This window comes from Alligator sinensis, unplaced genomic scaffold, assembly GCF_000455745.1.
Source record: "Alligator sinensis unplaced genomic scaffold, ASM45574v1 scaffold31_1, whole genome shotgun sequence".
Classification (NCBI taxonomy): domain Eukaryota; kingdom Metazoa; phylum Chordata; order Crocodylia; family Alligatoridae; genus Alligator; species Alligator sinensis.
The window spans coordinates 2,566,440-2,572,898 of NW_005841884.1; the positions used below are offsets into that span (position 1 = coordinate 2,566,440).

The 6,459-nt window shown below is 42.8% G+C and overlaps 1 protein-coding gene across 4 annotated transcripts in view; it reads left to right on the forward strand.

The window, feature by feature from the left end:
* Positions 1 to 6,459, forward strand: part of PBX1 (PBX homeobox 1) — a 257,989-nt gene that overhangs the window by 34,965 nt on the left and 216,565 nt on the right. The gene's annotated exons all lie outside the window — the stretch shown is intronic.

Consider the following 6,459-nt stretch of genomic DNA (forward strand, 5'->3'; position numbering starts at 1 on the left):
CACAGTTCGTCTGTTAGTGTATAGAAGGGACTCCTTTTGTAATATTTCCTTATAGTTGTGGAGCATAGAGTTCAGATGATGCATGGTTAGTCCAGTCCAGTTTTTCTTCTTGTTTGTGCAGGCACTGTTGCTAATTTCTTGCAAGCAAGAAAAGCTTCAGAGTAAAAATCAGGCAAAACTTTTTTTTTTTTTTTTTTTTTTTTTTTTTTTTTTTGGTGAAAACTGTATTCAGATTGGTCCTTACACATTTCAGGAACTTGTTTCAAATTTGCCAAATTGTTTCAGTCGGAGGGAAAAAAATTTGAAAAAACTTCAAAATAAAAGTACAATTTTTCTCAATGTTATATCCCTCCCTGAACATTAACTATATTTAAAACAATACATTTTTGGTACTGTTAGCATATAGAAAAACCAGTTATTTATGCAGTTCTTTTGCCTTTATGAAAAGGGGTTGGGGGCACTGAATGATTGCATTAAGGTTGGAAAATGAAGGACTCAAAGGCAAGAAATCTCAAAGGGATGGTTTTATGAACAAGCTTCTTTTTGCCTACTTGTGCATATCCTTTCACTTAATTACACAATTACATAACATTATCCAAATAAAATAATATGTTAAGTTGTAACATACAGTTTTTCTCCCACCTAATTGCCTGAATATAGCATCCCCTTGTACTCTATCAACGTTGGTAGAGTTTGTGAAACCTAATTTGAATGAAAATAAACTGCACAGCATAAGACATTATATAAGTATGCAGCAAAGAGATGATAGTAAACATTTTGTAGGGGCATGTGTGTGTACATACATGCATGCATATAAATTGGGCTACATAAGGCTTGATTTTGCAAATGTCTTTGAGGCAGGAATTCTAGGGAGAACTCATAGAGATACAGTTGTGAGATTGGGACCTAAATTTGCATTTAAGCTAGCTTCACAGTTTATTGCTATCTCCTGAAATACATCAAAAGAAGGCTGTGCTGTTAGATTGAAAAAAAAGGATTTTACATGAGTAGAGATACAATTATTAACTTACTTTAGAGAAAAGAGAACTTGTCATATAAGAAATCTGTCAATAAGAAATGCTGGAAGAGGAATTTAGTACAAGCTTTTAAAAAATGGAAAATGGAAAGCCATTACAAATGCATCTCTGTGCGTTACCTTTGTAGGAGGAATTGTATGATCTAGTAGGGCACTGGTAAACCATCTGCTAGCTACAGCAAAGTTTGCATAGCCATTTCTAGTTCCCTTTTTGTTTCCTTGTAAGAACCTGAAATTTCCACCTTTTGGTCAGTTTTTTATTTATTTCTTTATTTTTATTATCTCTGCCTCCAAGTGACTTTTTAATAACTTTTACAGTTGTGTGAAATACTTTTTCCATTGCCATATAGGTGGATGTCTCATTTTTATAGGCAAAAACTGCTTGAGATCCTTTTTCAAAAGTTTTGTAGAAAACAGAAATAGCTGGGAGTAGAAGAGCAGGTTAGGCCGCAGCATGCGAGTCAAAAGACCCAGGTTTGACTCCCAGGTGTGAAAGCTGCTGAACGATGTCAGTAGAGACATTTCACCTCATTGTTTTCCCATCAATAAAATTGAGATGTTAGTAGGTACCCACATGTCTACATATCAAAGGAGCTTGGAGAACCAGAAAGTGTTATATTTAGGGACCTACTAAATTTGTGGTGAGAGACAGCAATTTATTTATTACAGTGCTTACCTCGTTGAAGAGGGGTTGGCAGTAGGGGCAGGGAACAACCAGGCAGGAACTGAGGAGTCTGAGCCTACACTTATTAACTTATTTCCTTAGGTCTTGGGGAACCCGTCAAAGGAGTTCAGGCAGTCCTTGGTACCCTAACACCCTGGTTGAGAATCTCTGCTTTAAAGAGAGAGGCTATCTTGAAAAAAAACTAAAAAAAGAAATGACCGCTGTGGGGTTAATAGAGCTTTTGGCCTCCTCTGGAGAATGTGGTTTAGTGGTCTTACTGTTGTGTTTAAGCTACTCCCTCTCTGCCCAGATCTCCATCCTTAAGGTAGGCCTCAATGGGAGCCATGTGTGCACTGCAGTATACTCTTGTGTCTTGGTATGGGAGTAGGGGCCAAAATTTAGGATGTGGAAACCCTGGCCTTCCTAATCAGCCCATGGTTAGGTGGTAAATCAGTTGCAGAATCAGGGTATAACCCGGGTCTCCTGACTCTTGCTTGGAGTCTGATCCATAATGAAAACCAGGGCATGAAACAACAAACCTGGTTCTTATGACCTGGCAAAGGCACTAGGTTTCCCTTGCTTTGGATAAGTTTTTTGTGAGATGGATATGGAGTTTCCCTCCATTTTTCTAAAGTCAGGATTTTGATGTACTAGACATGGAATCAATATGTATCGTGAATTGCTTTCTCCCTTCTCCCATTTCCTTTTTAACAAGTGGAAGAGGTGACTCTCCTTCCACCCACCTGTGCCTTTTGCCATTCTGGTGGCTGAAATGTTAATTATGGTTTGAAAAATTGTTTGCCAATAAATCATGTGAGAGCTTGACATCCCTCCTTTAACCCCCCTCTCCACAGCCAATTCCATCACATTCCAGCTCCAGGAATGTTGTCTAATGCTGGATGTGCAGAAGTCCCTTGAACGAAGGGCACACTCTCCTCCCCCCTCCTTTACACGCTGTCCTCTTTACATGTTGCTTGTGTAATTGTTGGCTGTTTGTCTCCTAATGATTATAAATTAGCGGCTGAGTGTATAAAAAGTTAATGAAGTTCTGTTAGTGGAACCATTACGAGTTCCCAGGCTGGCACGTACAGGTTGACTGAGTCGGTAAGAAAAGCCAGACATCAAGTCCAGCATTTCAGGATATCAGGTTTCAGTGCTCGCTCGCGTTCTCTCTCTCTCTCTCATGTTCTTTTTTCTTTATGGGTTTCTGGAAGGAGCCAGTTTCAAATATTGGGATTGCCAGGGGTAGCAGGTGATATTTACCCTGGTATTGAGTGAAAACCAGCAGATCTGTGCCGTTTTATTTTTTTCCCCCATAACTTTTCCTCCCAACCTTGAAATAACTTTAATGGAGTCATGTGTTATAGAAGGCAGGGTAGATTTGCACCATATAGACCAAGTAAAATGGAGATGCATAAGCTTCCATAAGCAGTAGCTTTCTTCACTGATGGAGTAAGCTACCACTTATGGAAGCTTATGCTTCTCTCAATGAGTTGGTCTCTAAGGTGCCACTGTGCCCTGCCTTGTCTTATGCCTGACATCAGACTAACATGGTATATATTATGCCGGCTTCCCTCTGCACCCAGCTTTTTCAGTGTCCCTAAATGCAGAACCCTTTGCTATCTCAGTCCTGGGCTTCAGCACAGCTCTCCTGATGTACCTTGATTCTCACCTGCAGCCATGCTATTATCCTGGTTCAGGATGTTAGTGGAAGAAAGTGACCATCTGAAGTCCTTCATAAGATGAACCCATAGTACCTTCTGCTTTAGCTCCTTCCAGTATTAATACTTTGCATTGTCAGACTGTAACTCAGGAGTGCAGTCGTTTTTGTGGTATTTTGGTTCTTGCAGTGTCTGTATAGAATGAGGCATTGAAAACTAGAACAAAAATGACAGGCAATTCAGGTAGCACTGCTTATAGCTAATATTGCCGACTGTGTGACCCTGGACACATCTACACAAGACGCTTATTGTGCAGTAGACTGATAAGCTGTGCAGTAAACATTGTGCATCTACATGTGTACCCCTGTTAGGCTGGAGTAAACTAATTTTACTCTGCAGCAGGATAACACTTGTAAATACAAATGCTGTCCTGCTTCAAAGTAAGGGAAAAAACTCCACAGCAGCACCTGTGTAGATGCTGCCCTGGCTGGCTGGGGCATGAGGGTGCTTCAGTGCAGGGGCTGCCTGCCAGCTAGCCCCACACTGAAGCACCCTCATGCCCCAGCCAGCCCCTCCGTAGCACATTGAGCAGAGGGGAGCAGCCCCGGGGCTGCTCCAACCTGGCTCAATGTGCTGCAATCCTGGGGGCACGTGTAAACACATGCCTAGGAGCAATTAACTGTGGTGCGATAAGCACTGGAATTTTTTGCAGCATATTAATAGGCATGTGTAGGCATGCCCTCTATTTCCTATTGCTTCTAACTTTGCCGTATTTTAATATCCCAGACTGGGTATCTCTCTCTTGTAGATTTTTAAAAATTTTTTTTTAGCTAAAATGGTTCAGCCATTTCCAAGAATGAGATTAAGGGAGAGAGAGACTATTTTTGAAGCATTTTCCTTTGATTGCTTAGCTGAGAAGCTCTATTTTGCTTTGAGCAGGAACTTGATGTTTGGCAGGGTGGTCACTTCATCCCAAATGAAATTTGCTTAAAGGCTGCTGTGATACCAGGCAGAGGATGTGGGGCCAGGGAGCTTCTTTTCTGTGTCCTCATTGTTCCTGCTGCCTGCCTGTTGAAGCCTGTATGCTATTCCGTTTTGAACATGCCTACTTTCTCTCCCACTTACATAATATCCCCAAGTTTAGAGCCAGCCAATGACGGGGAAACACTTAATATGCTTGGATGATAGTGGGTAGTGCTAGTGCCATAGGTTGACCCAGCACTTTGGGCTCTGGAGGAACATAGCTCCAGGAGCTCTTTGGCAGGTTCATCCTTTGCCTCCCTAAATTGGCACAGAACCAGCATCTGGGTGTGGTACTGAGGGACGCTTTGGGCTAGAGGCATCATCTTTCCGATGATCTTGGGTCTTTCCACTTGGAATCTTGTGGCTCTCTTCCCAAGTATAAGGCGTCCCTACAAAGTCCCAGCCTAAGCTGTCTTTACTTTCTGTCTTCCTCGATCCCCTTTGCTCTTTTCAGCTAGCTACAGCATTCTTCACTGATTGTTCAAAACAACCAACTAGTTTTGCTGTGTTCTGTTAAGCAGCTGTTGTCTTCCATCCCAGAAGCAGCTGCCTTTCAGGAGGTGTGAAGCAGTGGAGCACAGGTCCCAGGTAACATGTTTCTGGGACTGCTCGGACATCTGCACACAGAGACAAAGGAAGCCGCAGAATGCTGCCCGCTGCTGCTCTTGGGTTTCTCCAGCAGCAGTTGTCACTCTGCTGTGCCTGCTCTCCCTTAGTGACCTTCAAAGCAGGGAAGAAGGCAGTGAGGGACAGCGTTTCAGTCTGAGGACAGCAGTAAGTATGAAAGTATTGCCAACCCACCCAAGCCTGGTCTTGGCAGAAGATAAAATCCTACCACCAAGCTTTGCTTTCAGGACAGACCGCGACAGGCAGAAAAGCTAAGGACCTGATCCAAGGCTGATTTTGAAGTTAATAGCAGTCTTTTAATTAATGTAATTGGCCTTTGTCTCAGGCCTTAATTGCTTAGGAAGGGTGAGAAGAACATACTCTAAATAAAGAGTGATAACTATGTTGAAGGAGGAACTTTTGGTTTAATGGGGAAGCAGACTGTGGTTGAGGAACAGAAGCAGTAAATAATAGAGCCGAGTGGACTTTATGGAGTTTGGGCTTTTCAGTCCACTTGCTTAGTTCCCCAAAATAACACCATGCTGGGTACTGAGGATGAAAGTCCTTCTCCCTTTGCAAGATGGATTTTTAAACTTTCTAGACTGTATTATGATTTTTCACATTGCAGCTCTAGAAGCCCCACGGAGTTCAGGGCAGCACTGTGCTAAGCAGTGCACGTACACACAAACAGACCTTCTCTGGGAAGCTAATGGTTCCCTTGATGGCCTTGACTCCAAGACCGATCTTGTTTTGCCCTCTGTTTGTCTTAGAATTGTTGTTGTCTCCACTTGTCTCTCTTGCTTATTCACTAAACCCTCCTGCAGAGGGCACACTAAATGGAGGCTATTTTTGTATTTCAAGAAGACTGAGAGTTCAAAAGGAGATTGTCCTTCCTTTTACAAAGGTGGTTGGAGAAAATTGTAAAAATCTCAATTTCCCACAGTCTTGGACATCAACTAATTCTTTCTATGGCCAGTGCAAGAAAATTATTGTTTGCCGATGACTTGAGGGCCAAATTTTAAGGCAGAACTGGTGGGTGAATGAAGGAGCATAGGCTGAGCTTGAAACCTTGGTAGTGGTGATCTTGTGGTTTGGGTTGTTGGAAGAAAACTAAGTTCCTCCTGTCTTTCCCAAGCCCACCCTCTGTCTCTAAGTCAAGGGGCAACAGGTTTTGAGGGTGGCTTTACCCACACCATAGTAGGCCACCTGGCTGGAGAAAGGGTTCATGTATAAGATGCCAAGCAGGTCTCATCATGCAACATAGCAGCTTCGATCTTGGGGAAGAGAACAAAGAGCATGAAAGCAACTGTGGACTGCATTTACCTGGGGTCCCAGCCCCCTTCACTACTGTGAATGGCTGGGGCTGCTGTAAGCAGTAAAGAAGAAAGAGATCTTGGGTGGGGAGGGGACAAGGAGGCCTGGGATTGAAGTTTCACCCGCAGTCCATCCACCAAAGACTCATTACTCTT